Below are 17,162 nucleotides of genomic sequence, written 5' to 3'. Positions count from 1 at the left end.
AAAGAAATCATAAAGATCAGAGCAGAAATAAATGAAATAGAAACAAAGAATACAATAGCAAAGATCAATAAAACTAAATCCTGGTTCTTTGAGAAGATAAACAAAATTGATAAACCATTAGCCAGACTCATCAAGAAAAAGAGGTAGAGGACTCAAATCAATAAAATTAGAAATGAAAAAGAAGTTACAACAGACACCGCAGAAATACAAAGCATCCTAAGAGACTACTACAAGCAACTCTATGCCAATAAAATGGACAACCTGGAAGAAATGGACAAATTCTTAGAAAGGTATAACCTTCCAAGACTGAACCAGGAAGAAATGGAAAATATGAACAGACCAATCACAAGTAATGAAATTGAAACTGTGATTAAATATCTTCCAACAAACAAAAGTCCAGGACCAGATGGCTTCACAAGTGAATTCTATCAAACATTTAGAGAAGAGCTAACACCCATCCTTCTCAAACTCTTCCAAAACATTACAGAGGAAGGAACACTCCCAAACTCATTCTGTGAGGCCACCATCACCCTGATACCAAAACCAGACAAAGATACTACAAAAAAAGAAACTTATAGACCAATATCACTGATGAATATAGATGCAAAAATCCTCAACAAAATACTAGCAAACAGAATCCAACAACATGTTAATAGGATCATACTCCATGATCAAGTGGGATTTATCACAGGGATGCAAGGATTCTTCAATACATGCAAATCTATCAATGTGATACAGCATATTAACAAATTGAAGAAGTAAAACCATATGATCATCTCAATAGATGCAGAAAAAGGTTTTGACAAAATTCAACACCTATTTATGATAAAAACTCTCCAGAAAGTGGGCATACAGGGAACCTACCTCAACATAATAAAGGCCATATATGACAAACCCACAGCTAACATCATTCTCAATGGTGAAAAACTGAAAGCATTTCCTCTAAGATCAGGAACAAGACAAGGATGTCCACACTCACCACTATTATTCAACATAGTTTTGGAAGTCCTAGCCACGGCAATCAGAGAAGAAAAAGAAAAAAAAGGAATACAACTTGGAAAAGAAGAAGTAAAACTGTCACTGTTGGCAGATGACGTGATACAATACACAGAGAATCCTAAAGATGCCACCAGAGCTAATCAATGAATTTGGTACAGTTGCAGGATGCAAAATTAATGCACAGAAATTGCATTCCTATACACTAATGATGAAAAATCTGAAGGAGAAATTAAGAAACACTCCCATTTACCACTGCAACAAAAAGAATAAACCTACCTAGGGAGACAAAAGACCTGTATGCAGAAAACTATAAGACACCGATGAAAGAAATTAAAGATGATACCAACAGACAGAGAGATATACCATGTTCTTGGATTGGAAGAATCAATATTGTGAAAATGACTATACTAACCAAAGCAATCTACAGATTCAATGCAATCCCTATCAAATTACCAATGTCATTTTTTATGTAACTAGAACAAAAAATCTTAAAATTTGTATGGAAACACAAAAGACCCCGAATAGCCAAAGCAGTCTTGAGGGATAAAAACGCAGCTGGAGGAATCAGACTCCCTGACTTCAGACTATACTACAAAACTACAGTAATCAAGACAATATGGTACTGGCACAAAAACAGAAACACAGATCAGTGGAACAGGATAGAAAGCCCAGCAATAAACCCACACACCCATGGCCAACTAATCTATGACAAAGGAGGCAAGGATATACAATGGAGAAAAGACAGTCTCTTCAATAAGTGGTGCTGGGAAAACTGGACAGCTACCTGTAAAAGAATGAAATTACAACACTCCCTAACACCATACACAAAAATAAACTCAAAATGGATTAGAGACCTATATGTAAGGCTGGACACTATAAAACTCTTAGAGGAAAACATAGGAAGAACACTCTTTGACAAAAATCACAGCAAGACCTTTTTTGATCCACCTCCTAGAGTAATGGAAATAAAAACAAAAATAAACAAATGGGACCTAATGAAACTTCAAAGCTTTTGCACAGCAAAGGAAATCATAAACAAGACAGAAAGACAACCCTCAGAATGAGAGAAAATATTTGCAAATGAATCAATGGACAAAGGATTAATCTCCAAAATATATAAACAGCTCTTGCAGCTCAATATTAAGAAAACAAACAACTCAATCCAAAAATGGGCAGAAGACCTAAACAGACATTTCTCCAAAGAAGACATACAGATGGCCAAGAAGCACATGAAAAGCTGCTCAACATCACTAATTATTAGAGAAATGAAAAGCAAAACTACAATGAGGTATCACCTCACACCAGTTAGAATGGGCATCATCAGAAAATCTACAAACAACAAATGCTGGAGAGGGTGTGGAGAAAAGGGAACCCTCTTGCACTGCTGGTGGGAATGTAAATTGATACAGCCACTATGGAGAACAGTATGGAGGTTCCTTAAAAAACTAAAACTAGAATTACCATATGATCCAGCAATCCCACTACTGGGCATATACCCAGAGGTAACCATAATTCAAAAAGACACATGCACCCCAATGTTCACTGCAGCACTATTTACAATAGCCAGGTCATGGAAGCAACCTAAATTCCCATCAACAGATGAATGGATAAAGAAAATGTGGTACATATATACAATGGAATATTACTCAGCCATAAAAAGGAACAAAATTGGGTCATTTGTTGAGACATGGAGGGATCTTGAGACTGTCATACAGAGTGAAGTAAGTCAGAAAGAGAAAAACAAATATTGTATATTAACGCATGCATGTGGAACCTAGAAAAATGGTACAGATGAACTGGTTTACAGGGCAGAAGTTGAGACACAGATGTGGAGAACAAACGTATGGGCACCAAGTGGGGGAAGCCGCAGGGGGGTGGGGATGGTGGTGTGATAAATTGGGAGATTGGGATTGACATGAATACACTGATGTGTATAAAATTGATGACTAATAAGAACCTGCTGTATAAAAAATTTAAATTTAAAATTTTTTTTAAAAAATTATAGAATTTGAATTTATACTCCTTGATTAATAAAACCCCTCCAAATCAGTTTATGGTTCAAGTTAGTTTATCAGAATATGTTTGTTCATTGATAAAGACTATAAAATCATTTGCCCAAATACAAAAATAATTACTTAATGGTATTTCTTACCTTTTATATTTTTCAATACTGACAGAAGTCAGAAACAGTGACTATGTGAACAAAGTCTTAAGCTGCTTGCAGCAAGACAGAAACAAAGTCACAAAAAGCCACCAAGTGTGCAAGTAATAACCACAGTTACAAAACAAAAAACTAACCTCACATGAATACAAAATGAGGTGCTTTTTCAGAAGCAGTTAAACAGGCTGGAATGAACAGTCACCAAAGTTTAATCACAAAGACAACATCATTCATTATCAGTTAATATATGCTGACCTTGACCACCTTACAGATATGGTATCTAAAACTCCTCCAACACTTTCCTTATTTCAAAGTGTTGCTTTAGCTTAATTTAAAATAAAGTTAAATTCAACTGAAACAGCACTAGATTGGCCAGACAGCCTATGGGAACAGCATTAATAGATAATGATGTTTCATTGAGAGAGAACACTGAATAAAAGCTGTGTGAGGTTATAAACAAATGAACAACATGCTTGCTTTTAAATTAACTGGTTTTTTTTAATTTTAAAAATGTATTTGAAGAACTGATATTTAAAATTATTTGGGCAGAGCAGGATTATTAACAGAATTTTTGTTTATTTGTTTTAAGCTATTATATAAATCAACAGGTATTTATTCAGTAACCATGGGAGAGATACTGTTAGGGATACAAATATAAATAAAATCCTGGATTACTGCCTTCAAACAACTTACTGTGTATTAAAAATAAATAGACAAGTTCACAGGTAACAATGACACAATTCATTCAGCGACAGAAGTGAGCACCTATTTGCCAGGCATATTTCTCAGCGCTGGGAATATCAAGATGCATAAAATTACAGCCCCTAGTCTCAAGAAGCTCACCACCTACTAGGATTAACAAATGTGGAAACAAACAAATGCCATATAATTAAACAGGTTCACAAATACAAATTGGTTATGAGCTCAGTGGGGATACAGGGGAAGTATGTACCACATTTCTAGAGACAATCAGGGAAGCCTTCACAGAATATAAAAGCCTGAGGTACAAAGTGCTACAAAGACACAGAGAAAGGAAAGAGTACAGCTGAGCAGAGTACTCAAAAAACCTTTATTAAGAAGAGAAGATCATTTCACAATTATATGTGTATCATGCCCTACACCTTAAACTTATACAATGTTATATGTCAATTATATCTCATTAAAGCTAGAAAAACTATTTTTAATCAAAAAAAAAATCTCTGGCAAGCCTTGAGGGATAGTCATGAAAGGAGCTCATGTACATGCATGTCTCTCTGCAAAGGTGTGTGTAGAGGTGGCTTTGGAAACAGTCCTGGGTTGAAATCCTAACTCTACCATTTCATAACTGTGTAACTGCGCATTTTAATTAACCTCCTAAAAGATCGGTTTTCTTATCTTTAAAATGGGGATAGTAATACCTAGTTTGCGGGTTATTGTAAAGATTAGATGAGATAAAGTATTTAGTGTGTCCGGCTTTGGAGAGACATTAAAAAGCAGTCATTGCTAATAAAGCATGAGAGAGAGAGAGAACCCACACAAGAGAGAACATAGAAGAGCAAGTGATGGAGGAGGGCTCCTTTCTAAATACAAGTTTGAACATAAGCAAGGATACACAGGCGGAAAAATGGGGAACATGTTTGCGAACCATGGCTAATTTGAAGGAAAACAGGGGAACAAAGTTAAAAGGATTAAGTGCACAATGCATACTAACTTGTATGCCCTAAATTCTCAAACTATAACTGTTATCCGGACACCTCTTGGCCTTTTAACTCTTCCTATATGATCAATTATTATAAAAGAGTTCAGTTTTCAAATTAAGGCCAAATTTTTTTTCCTTCAAGGAGAGTAACAATGTAGGGAGAAGTAAAAATAATTTCAAAATCCATGTGTACTTTCAAATGGGCTCATTAAAGGCACACATATACTAACAGAATGGCAACCAACAAGGTTTCATCAGATATAAATTATATGAACTAGGCCAAAGCCAGTCCCTACTCTGCAGTGAGAAAGCCTGTCAGAGAGCCCATATCAGGCCAAATTTGTGCCACTCTTTAAAACATGGAGGAAAGTCAATTTCATTCTTGGCTTTTTTGTATAATTCCATCTTTTCCCAAAAGGCAAGGCCTAACTCCCACTCCTGTCCATCCTTCTCTACAGTCATGCTCCAACAAATCTGTTTTCTTCCTAAATTGTTCTTCTAGAATTCCATTCAGTTTGTAAATAAACTTCCCTAAATCTCTACCCTTTAATTCCCATCAGAAACCTGGTTCCCCCAAAACACAGGCTCTTACGTGGAGACTACACCTTCCCTACATTCCACCACCCACATCCATGGGGCTGGGGGGCGGGGGGAGCGGCAGGGGGGATGAGGGGTGGGTAACATTATCCTGATTCCCTAGTGCCATTATCAAATCACTGGTCTTCCAATCTTATTCAAAAATCTCTTCTCCTTTGAAATTTACACCATTCAGCTCTACCAGATTCTATTCCACCTTGCTGTTATTATTTCCATATCTGCCTCTCAGTCTCCACTTGCTCCCAATCTTATTCTCCAACCCAAGTCTTACCTTCATCCACGGAGATTTTAACCTCTGTAGTCTTTCTCTTCTCCAAAGATCCATTCAATCAAGTCCATTTCAACTACCCATTGCTACTGGCCATAATCTGAATCCAAAACTGTTTCATCTCTGCAATGGTAAATTTTACTATTCTAGTTCTAGACCATAACCTACTACCTTCCTACTCCTCTCTGGAGTCTAAACTGCTACTATACCTACTCTTTGACCTCAAAATGATCTCCAGTCACCCACTATTTCCTCTAAAATTTATCAGCTCCCCCTATATTCTCTCCCTTCTAGGGTAAGGATGTCACTTATCATCCAGAACTAGGGTACTTTTCAGAGTAAAATGAGGTGCTATTCTTCATTATGCCAGGACTACAGGTGTAAACCTGGTCTGTCCTAGACAAACTAGGACATAGAGCCCTCCTACTTCTTTCCCTACACACTGTGAATCAACTAACCTCCCTTAACTTTCTTTCTATTGTACTTGTCCTAAAAACCTCCAACTCTTAATCAATCCTTCTTTCTTCCCCCTAGCCACTTTTTTTTAAAGCTTCACTACCTCTTACTAGTATTTCAAGACTGTGCTAAGATCACCTCCACTAGGCAGCCTTCTCTTGCCTCTTCCCTTTGTTATCATAACATTCAGGAATGACAGTATCCTATTCATGACTGCATCCTCATGTTTCTCATACGACGTCAGGCATATACGTATATTCCCATAGATGTACTCCATGAGCCTCAAAGTTTGACTCTAATTATCTCTCATGTGTTTATTCTGAAGTGCATCATATGAAAAATGATTACTTTTACAATTTCATAGAGATTAAACAAGTCAAAGATAGCAATTACACAAATAAAAACTAGCAGGTATTTTCCTTAGCATGAGCTTTTTAAATTTATCTTCCTCAGATATTCGATTAACTCTGGGTTTTGCCTGTTACTCTCTGCTCGTGATTCTGTCCTCTTACGTTTCAAATATAAAGTCACATCAAACAAATTTTGGAAGTATATGAAGTATAAGTAGAAATGAAAGGACAAGTAGGAAAAGCAAATTTCAGAATATGTATATCAAATGATCCTCTTTTTTAAATTATACAAATATAAACACACGTTTTTTAATACAGTTGGCCCTTCATATACACAGGTTCCACAACCATGGATTCAATCAACCGTGGATGAAAATATTCAAGAAAAAAAAATTCCTCAAAGTTCCAGAAAGCAACACTTGAATTTGCCACATGCCAGCAACTATTTCTATAATATTTATATTGTTTTAGGTATTATAAGTAATCTAGAGATGATTTAAAGTACAGGCGTACCTCATTTTATTGCACTCCACTTTCTTTCACTTCGCAGATAATGCGTTTTTTACAAACTGATGGTCTGTAACAACCCCACATCGAGCAAGTCTGTCGGCACCATTTTTCCAACAGCAGTTGCTCACTTCATGTCTCTGTGTTACATTTTGGTAATTCTCTCAGTAATTCAAACTTTTCATTACTATTATGTCAGTTATGGTGATCTGTGATCAGTGATCTTTGATGTTACTACTATGATTCACTGAAAGCTCAGATGATGGTTAGCATTTTTCAGCAATAAAGCATTTTTTAATCAAGGTATGTACATTGTTTTTTAAAACATAATGCTATTTATTGCACACTTAGTAAACCACAGTACAGTGTAAACATAACTTTTATATGCACTGGGAAACCAAAAATTTAGTGTGACTTGCTTTACTGCAATATTCACCTTATTACAGTAGCCTAGAACCAAACCCACAATATCTCTGACATAGCCTGTACATGGGAGGATGTGTGTAGGCTACATGCAAACACCATGCCATCTATATAAGAGACTTGAGCATCCTCAGATTCTGGTATCAGCAGGGGGTCCTGCATCATTGATATCCCTTGCAGACACCAAGGGATGACTATATACGTTTTAAAAGTTCAAACTGATACACATCAAACCTTTAACATTAGCTACCTCTGAAGAATGAGAGTTAGAATACTGGGAAGAATGTCACTTTTTATTTTATGTATCTCTAGCTTGTATTTTTATAAGAGGGTATATTCATTTTATGATGTTAACAAAATTTAAAGAAAAGACTCCCCAACAAGTTTTTTTTTAAGACTGAGGACTGAGAAGATAAAAATCAAATTTCAGAGATGAATGCTTCACATTAAAAATTATTTCTCCTTCATGGGACTACCCTGGCAGTCCAGTGGTTAAGACCCCATGCTTGCAATGCAGGGGGCAAAGGTTCGATCCCTGGTTGGGGAACTAAGATGTCTCATGCCGCACGGCGTGGCCAAAAAAAAAAAAAAAAATTTATTTCTCCCTCAAATATAGTTAATTTATTTTTATTCAGAAAATGACAAAGGTATTTATATCATGAGACAGAAAAATCTCCCAATTGTATTCACATAACAGAATCTTGACCCCTCTCACAGAATGCTTCAGGTTTCCAGGGAACAATTTTATCCCTGTTCCATATCCCAGGCTCCTGAACCAAAAGTCTCATCCTTCTCTATTCCCTCATTTTTTTCAGGTTTTACCTGAACCAATTCTAGCTCTAATTCAGCACCTCAACAATAAATTGATCTAACCACAGGTTGAACCATTACTGTAGTTGCCCAGGAAAGGAATCTTTGTCTTTTTGCTCTTAGTAAACGCCTTTCATTCATTTATTTATTTTATTTATTTATTTTTATTATTATTTTTTTTTTTTTTGCGGTACGCGGGCGTCTCACTGTTGTGGCCTCTCCCGTTGTGGAGCACAGGCTCCAGACGCGCAGGCTCAGCGGCCATGGCTCATGGGCTCAGCCGCTCCGCGGCATGTGGGAGCTTCCCAGAACGGGGCACGAACCCGTGTCCCCTGCATCGGCAGGCGGACTCTCAACCACTGCGCCACCAGGGAAGCCCCATTCATTTATTTATTCATTATTCATCCAATAAGTACTTTTAAAATGTCTACAATACGCCAGACACTAAGTGAAGTCTTGAGTACAGAGATAAAAAAGTACTGGTCACAGCCTCAGGAAGCTTATTTGAGGAAAGGAATAGTTCTAATACCTAACAATAACTGCTCTAAGGAATCCCTGTACCAAGTATAGTAAAAACACAGAAGTATAATCTAATCCTGCCTGAAGGAAAAGTCTTCATAGACATCCCTAAAACATCCAGAGTATTTCCTTCCTCACTGGCACTTATCTTCCTTTCCTCTCGACCAAAATATGACTCTCCCCACTTGGAAAATACTGCTTAAAACTTACCTCCCACTTCCTCCCCACAAAGCTCCACTTGTTCCTAAATTCCATGCAATTCTTAAAGAAAACCAAACAAATCTGTGAAACTCAAAAGCAGCAAGGAAGGAAGAAAGAAACACTCACTGAAGGCCAGCCCTACACAAGTACCAGAGAGAGCAGGTACTTACATCTTTTCTTATTGTGCCTAGCTCCGATTGTCTCTACTAACTTACTTATATATCATTTGCATTTCAATCTACTTCCCACTTGAAATTGTGCATTTTTCAAAGATGAAGACTTAGACTGCTAAAGCTTTGTAACGTCCACAGTGACTACGTATATATTCCTAGGTATAATCAACTGGTGAGGAGGTGGGAGTGGGCCACTGTAGGTGGGAGAATAACTCCTGCAGACTTCAGTAGTTTTAAATGAATTTCAATTGCCAACTGGTGCCAGTGGGTTGAATACAACATAAATTTCCCAGTTTTTTTTTATCTTTAACTTAATGCAACCAAATGTAGAAACCTCAGCCAAAGTATATTTAAAGTTGGATTGATGTTTTTCAAAAAAAGCTTGTAATAAACAATTTTATCTCCAGCAACCTCAGAGAATTGGAAGGAAAAAGCAAACTGCAAATAAGTTTTGGATGAATAATGTTCTCAGAAACCAGGCAATTCTCAAGAAAGACATTAAGTATACACAAACTATATATTTTAAGAGAAAATACAGATAGATAATGAAAAACAAAAAGAGGTGGGGACTGTTCAAGATTAAAGGAGAATAAAGAGATAAGAATCAAATACAGTGCATGAAACCTGATTGAATCCTAAATCCAAAAAACTCAAAAAAAAATGTTTAGGGACAACTGGGGAGATCTGAATATGGACCATTATATTAAACATATTCTTAAATTAATGTTAATTTTCTTATATAAATATTGATAATATAACCATGCAGAAAATTATCCATATTCTTAGGAAATGCACGCTTAAAAATTTATGTTCTATATTTATGTATAATATAAATATAATATATATTTTTAATATAGTTTCTAGCAGTTTTTAAAATATATAAATAGATAAAGAGAGAGAAAATGTAGCAAAAATTAAATGAGTGAATACAGATGAAAGGTGATATGGGTGTTCATTGTCCCGCATTTTCCATTTTTTCTGTAGCACTGAACATTTTCAAAATGAAATATTGAAGGGGTGGGAAGATGGCTTGAGAAGATGCCAGCTTGACAGAAGCATAAGGGGTAAAAGCAGCACTAGCCTCAGCAAACTTGAAAATCAACTGTGTGATCTTGGGCAGGTCATGGAAGCTCTCTAGGTCTCAGCTGAAAGAAGAGGAAGTGAATGACCTCTAAGGTAACCTTCCAGCTACAAAATCCCATTATTCAACTACTTCTTCTCAGCTCTAAAACTCAAAAGATAACCAAATGCGAAGAAGGAAAACTCACAGGACTGTAAAAAAAAAATAAAGTATTTAAAACAGCTAACCAAATGCTTGTCACAAACAATAAATATTAACTCCTCTCTTTTGAAAACACTGTAAAAATTCTTCAGCAAAAAAAATACAAAAGAAAGATATGACTACTAATTAACTTAGAAAAAATAAGTAACACAGAAGTGCAAAGGTCTACTTTAATATCTATTCAATTTCTATTGAATTAAAAACTATGTGTTTGCACCTAAAGTAAAGCAAAACAATGTATTAACTAGTACATATTACAAATTTGTCAGATGCTTTTATTTCCAGCACTAATGTTATTTGTAGCATTATAATTAATTTCCCTTTTGGTAAAACAACTAATCCTTGAGATAATGGGAAAGATAATTATCTAAAAAGATTCTGTACCTGATGCTAGCACCCACCCAGTTGCTCAAAACCCAAAAATCATGGAGTCATCCTTGAGTAACACTCTTTCCACACCAAAAATATCCATAGATTTTGACTAAAAAAAAAGAAAGTCATCTCAAATCCATCCATCTCGCTCTTGTTGCTAACATCTTAATCAGGGCACCACTATCTCTCACCTTAGCTCCTAAAATTGCCAGCTTTCAGTCCCAGCCCACTTAGTCCATTCCTCACATAGTAGCTAAAACGATGATATCATTTAAGAACAAAACAAACTACATGCCAAACCCTTCAAAGCCCTGAATATTTCTATAACTTCTTCCTACCCATCTCCGTCTCTCCTACTATGTCAGCCACAATGCGATTTTTTAAATTCCTCAAATTCACCAAGCTCTTTCCTCCTTCGAAGTCTTTGTACCCACTATTCCTTTTTTTTTCTTGTTTTCCACCCAGCTTTATTGAGATATTATTGACATATAAGATATGTAAGTTTAAGGTGTACAATGTGATAATTAGATGCACGTATACATTGTAAAATGATTATCACAATAAAGTTGGTTAACATCTCCATACCTTCACATAATTACAACTGAGTGTGTGTGTGTGTGTGTGTGTGAGTGGTGTTGGCATTTAAGATCTATTCTCTCAAAAACTTTCAAGTATATAATACAGTATTTTTAATTAGATTCACCATGTTCTACATTAGATCCCCAGAAGTTATTCATCTTATAGCTAGGAGTTTGCACTCTTTGACCAGCATCTCCCCATTTCTCCCATTTCCCAGACTCTGGCAACCACAATTCCACTCTCTATTTCTATGAGTTTGGCTTTTTAAGATTCCACATAAAAGTGAGAACACACAGTATTTGCCTTTCTCTGTTTGACTTATTTCACTCTTCCATTCCTTCAAATGAGAATGCTTTCCCCACCAAAAATATCACCACCACCATGCCCCCACACACACACACATCCCCTCCTTGAAATAGCTCCTTCTCATATATAGGTTTCACCTTAAATACCAACTCCTTAGAGGAGTTTTTTGTGACCACCCTATCTGAAGTAGCTCCGGCCACCTTATCTCCAAGTCATTTACTTTCCTCCAAAAAATTTACTGCAATTCATAATTATTTTGCCAGTGTAGTTCTTAACCTCTCCCATCCTCTAGAATATAAGCTATAAAGATAGGATATCCAACTTATCCATCATTATATCACCAGAATCCCCAGGAAATTCTCTGATCCTTAATACAAGCCTATTAATGTGCATCAAATAAATGAATAAAAAGGTAAATGAATACAGGACTATATTAGATAATGGACTAATAATGCTATTAATGGAAATACAAAAACCAGCAGAAGAAGTAAGTGTTTAAGAAGAAAAATAAAATACACTGAGTTTGGTACAAGGCAGTTGAAAATATGGGACTGGTGGGCACACAGGTCGGGAAAGAGATACAGAGTTGGCTTCTGCTGTCTGTAAGTGTTAGTTGAAAAAAATAATAACTAAATCACAAATGGAATAGAATGCAGTAGGATAAATGCCAAGCAAAAAAATAAATAACACAAATATAAAATGATTGTAGCCTGCCTAGGTAGGAGAATAACATAAAGAACACTATAAAATTAAAACAAGTCAAAACTGTTTTCACAGTTTCAGAGGAAAAAAAAATATATCTATATATATGTATATATATGTATTAATATATGTGTGTGTGTGTGTATATATATATATAAATTTATTTAGTAATTTACTAAGAAGAGTAAAGTAATCCTACCTTACTACTATTCGTTGCTGGTCATATCTTAGCTAAAGTAGCAGGTCCATGTTGAAGGATTACACATTAGGGATGAGGAAGACACTTGAGAAAACGTGCAGTGAAGTCTCACGGGAATCGTCATATGTCTAGGCAGAAAACATGAGCTGCAAGAAGAAATTCAAGGAGTCAGAACTGTTCACTACAGAGAAAAAGGTAAAAATGGACACATGGAGTATGGTAGGCTCCTACTGGAAATCAACTTTGGCAGTTCATCACGCTCACGACATTAAAAATCAGGATGCTATGCTTACCTAGCTTGTCCATCCCCTGCTTACTCTCTCCCCTTTCTTTCCACAACTTTCTCAATAAGTAATGCATTTTATCTTCTCCCTAACCTATTTCCTCAGTTTTGAAGAGGTAATTCATGTTTTTCTCCATTTTCACAGCATAAAACTAATTTCAAATTTGAAACACATTAGAAGAAGCAAAATTTTAAATATTTTATATATAATATGTTAAGATATTACAGCCTAAAGAAATAACTAACTATGTAAGAAAAACTTTGTCAAAGGCTGGGAAGGTTTGGGAAGGATTCTCCTGGCAAACACCCACTTTCTTTGTCTAACATGATTCGGTATGCCAAAGCATGGCTCTGATGTTGGCTGCTCTCATTCAATCCTTGAAACTAGGAGAATTTCTAAGATGTTCCTTGGTCACTGGCTCTCATCTTTACCACTGATGTTGAATGTGCAGTTTACAGCCCTGTCACAGTTTCTCATTTTTTGCCTCATGCCCTCATATTTCTAACCCTGACTTCTTGGTTTATAATCAACTCTCTTCTTTCAAGCTCCTCTTTTCTGTTTGCCTATTCTGTTTCCTGTCATTGCTTGCTTTGTCATTGTCATTGCTTCCTTGACTTTCGCATGAATCAGAGGACATTTCATAGATGTTACCAAGAAATAAGATTATTCCTTTCTTTCTGGTCAGGAAACTAACCAAACACAGTATATCAGGAATATCTTCCACGTCTCCTACTCTTCTAAGCTTTTTACGCGTTTCCAAAAGCATTCCTTCTTTGCCCCCTAACAAGCATTTTACTTTTCTAGATTTGACAAGGTTCTCAATGCTAGAATGGGTTGGAAACCTAATCAACATACAATGAAAGTGTTATTATATTCCTCTTCTTCCACTAAACTGTGACGTGATTAAGGACAGGGATTATTATCTTAATATAGCCAGCATCCTACACAATACCTGAATGTTATAGCCACCAAACAAGTGGCTACTGAATGGATGAAATTCCAAGGGGAATTATGGCTTTCTCTGATTTGTACACTTTGGTGTAAAGTAAGGCTTTGACAAAAGTTGTCAAAGCCTTAAAATGATATTTAAATATGGAAGTTTTAATCATGACTTCTATACTGCTTTCAATCGAGTATCTTAAATCAAACCTCCAATATTAAACAGTACTACAGATTTCCAAGAAACAAAATGTAGTGAATGTGTACCTAAGTATACACACATTACATATGTTATCTAATTCCACTTCAAACACAGACCTCAAAATTACTGGACAATCTGTTTAAAATTTTTTCAGCTTCTCTTCTCTATCAGCAAAGGAACTTGAGAGATGTCTAGAATTCCATATTCTAGTCTCTCACTATGATACAGAAAGTTATTTTCAAAGACTTAAGAACAAGAAAGACAACTATTCTACTGGGATTTCATATCCAACATTGAGCAGTGGCAAACGTCTTGCTTAAGGAAGCTAGCCAAAGTACATAGGTATTACTTATGTAACACTCTCTAACTCAAGTCTTTTCTACAATTTTTATTTTTCAATGAAAAAAATAATATTCCACTTGAAATAGTTTGAGTTAAAAATAAATAACAGCTTTCTCGGTAGTATCTCTAAATGGAACATTTCCTTATTCAAATTACTATAAATCCATGAATAAAACTTATATTCCTTGTATTACTTCAAAGGTATTATCATCCTTAGCAGAGCTCAGCAAAGGTTTCTATAGACAAGTGAAAATGTATAATAACTACTATCTAGTGCACCTTAATCATTCCCACCAACTTGCTCAATTATACGGGCTACCATCTCTAACTCACACTCACAGCCAAACATAGTTCCTATTCCCTGAATGTGCTTCTCATTATGACTAGGACTAGGGTGAGACAAGAGAGGTGCCCAGGGTGCAAAATTTACAGACACTCACTCTCAGGGTCATGCAAGTGCCACCCTGCAGTTGCATGACCCTAAAAGTGAGTATCGATGTACACTTTGTGTCCCAGGCATCTCTTTTGCCTCACCCCAGTCCTGGCCCTACTTCTCCTTCTGATCTCTACTTCTCCTACTTCTCCAATAGGTAACATCCCAATTCTGATAAACCAAAATCTAATTCTGATAAACCAAATATCTAAAATCAAGCAATGAATTTAAATTTAATTTTATATCCATTTAAAATTATGTTTTCAAAGAAAATTTCTTATTCATGATGTGATGTTAGGTGATAAATAGATCAGGCAGGAATGCCTACATACAGTAAGAGTCTAAGCTTTCAAAACAAAATGAGTGTGAGTTGCATGTGAGTGTAAGTGATGGACCTGTGTTGTTTTCAACTCCCTTCCTTTTGGTAGCAGCATTTAAATTTTCTTCTGTTGAACCACCCTTCTCTATTGTCAATCACTGTAGTTTGTGTGGCACTGATCCTTTCCACTCTCAAGTTACTGAAATAAACAGGAAGTTCCTGGAATAGGTGCAGGTGGAATAGGCGCCCAGGTCTGGACAATCAGCATATTCCCTGCCCCAAGCAGTGGTTCAGGAATGAGCATGTGACTGAATTGGACCAATAAGACTCAATCCCAAAATTTTGCAGGACCTAATCAGAAAGAAAACTTTCAGCTGAGGTTGCTAAACTGAAAGAACACAGTAAGTACCTATTTGACAGTGAGCCAACCCAAAGAAGTGCCAAGGGATGACAAGAGAAACGAAGAAAACTTTGAAAACATTTTATCTCTAGGTTTAATCACGTCTGAGTTCAGGTGAGTTCAGATGTAGCTGCTGGAATGCAGAATTATTAATGGGAAAGAATTCTCTCTGGATTTCTCAAGTTCCTGCACAGTCAGAGCCTTCTAAGCAAAAGGTACTACAAGGGTATTTGCATAACAGACAAACTTAGAAACTAGAAACAATATCTCCCTAAAGATAGAGACCTCCAATGAGAAATAAAGCCCTTTGGTTCCCTTCCCTGTAAGACATTTACTTATATTATTTAACTTATATTTCTTATGTTACTTCATATTTTTTTAAAGCCTTATTTATCTTAGAATAGATTTGGCCTTTTTTTGATATATATATAAATTTATTTATTTATTTTTGGCTGTGTTGGGTCTTCGTTGCTGCACGTGGGCTTTCTCTAGTTGTGGCGAGCGGGGGCTACTCTTCATTGTGGTGCACGGGCTTCTCATTGTGGTGGCTTCTCTTGTTGCGGAGCACGGGCTCTAGAGTGCAGGCTCAGTAGTTGTGGCGCACGGCCTTAGTTGCTCCACAGCATGTGGGATCTTCCCAGACCAGGGCTTGAACCTCTGTCCCCTGCATTGGCAGGTGGATTCTTAACCACTGTGCCACCAAGGGGTCCCGTTACTTCATATTTTTTATACTTATATTGACTTATAGTCTAGGTTAATAAATCTAATGACACTTTCCCCCTCTCCCCTACAGAAGATTTGCTAAATGAGTAATCTCTCTCCCTCTGCAGGGTGTTCTCATCAGTGTCTTAGAATTATCAATTACATGTTGCAATAAACTATTTTGGCTTATTTATTAATTCATTCAACAAATATTTGCTGGACGCCTACTAAAATATGTGTCATGAATTTTCCTACACACACACACACAACAGAGACAAAAATTCCTGCCCTCATGGAGATTATATTCTAGAGAGAGGGAAAAAAATACAAAATAAGTAAGTAAAATGCAAAGTGCTAAGTGGTGATAAGGGCTATAAAGAAAGAAAAAGCAGGAGAAGGATAAGGGCTATAATGAAGGAAAAGGTGGGAAAAGGTAGCAAGTATGGGGGAGGTAGGAGATTTCAGATTTCTGTTCGGTAATCAAAGAACTTACAGAGGAAGTCCTATTTCAGCAAGGACCTAGAGCAGATGGGGAAGTGAGTCATATGGATATCTGGAGAAGAGCATTCCAGGCTGGGGGAACAGTAAGTCAAAATACCTACTTAAGGAAGACCAAGGAGGCCTACATGGGGTGAGCAGTGGAGACAACCGTAAAATCTGAGTTCAGAGAAAGATCCTCAGGAGGGAGGGAGAGCAGGACCACAAAACTAGCTCATTTTAAGGACTTGAGCTTGTACTCTGAGTTACACGGGAAGCTAGTGAAAGATTCTGAGAAAAAGTGATGTAATCTCTTACATTTCAAAAGAATGTTATTAGTATTCTGAGGCAAATATTCTGAGAGTACCAGTAGTAGTGGGGAGACTTGCTAGGAGTTATGTAGAAGGAGAGAGAAGATGGTGTTGAACCAGAGTGACCCAAGTAGAGGTGATAAGAACTGGTCAGATGTCAGATATATTTTG

The 17,162-nt window shown here is 36.5% G+C and overlaps 1 protein-coding gene across 9 annotated transcripts in view; it reads right to left on the bottom strand.

Moving 5' to 3' along the window:
* Window positions 1-17,162, bottom strand: part of FER (FER tyrosine kinase) — a 466,879-nt gene that overhangs the window by 438,700 nt on the left and 11,017 nt on the right. For 8 of the 9 annotated variants that reach the window (XM_019940802.3, XM_033853080.2, XM_073802380.1 and 5 more), the window contains one exon: window positions 12,583-12,728. The exons of the other annotated variant lie outside the window; for it this stretch is intronic. The gene's annotated coding sequence lies outside the window, so the exon portion shown is untranslated. The remainder of the gene's footprint in view (window positions 1-12,582; window positions 12,729-17,162) is intronic. 9 annotated transcript variants of the gene reach the window in all.

The sequence above is a fragment of the Tursiops truncatus genome, chromosome 3, assembly GCF_011762595.2.
Source record: "Tursiops truncatus isolate mTurTru1 chromosome 3, mTurTru1.mat.Y, whole genome shotgun sequence".
Classification (NCBI taxonomy): domain Eukaryota; kingdom Metazoa; phylum Chordata; class Mammalia; order Artiodactyla; family Delphinidae; genus Tursiops; species Tursiops truncatus.
The sequence above is the reverse complement of the archived record's forward strand: the minus strand, read 5'-3'. Positions and strand labels throughout refer to the sequence as shown.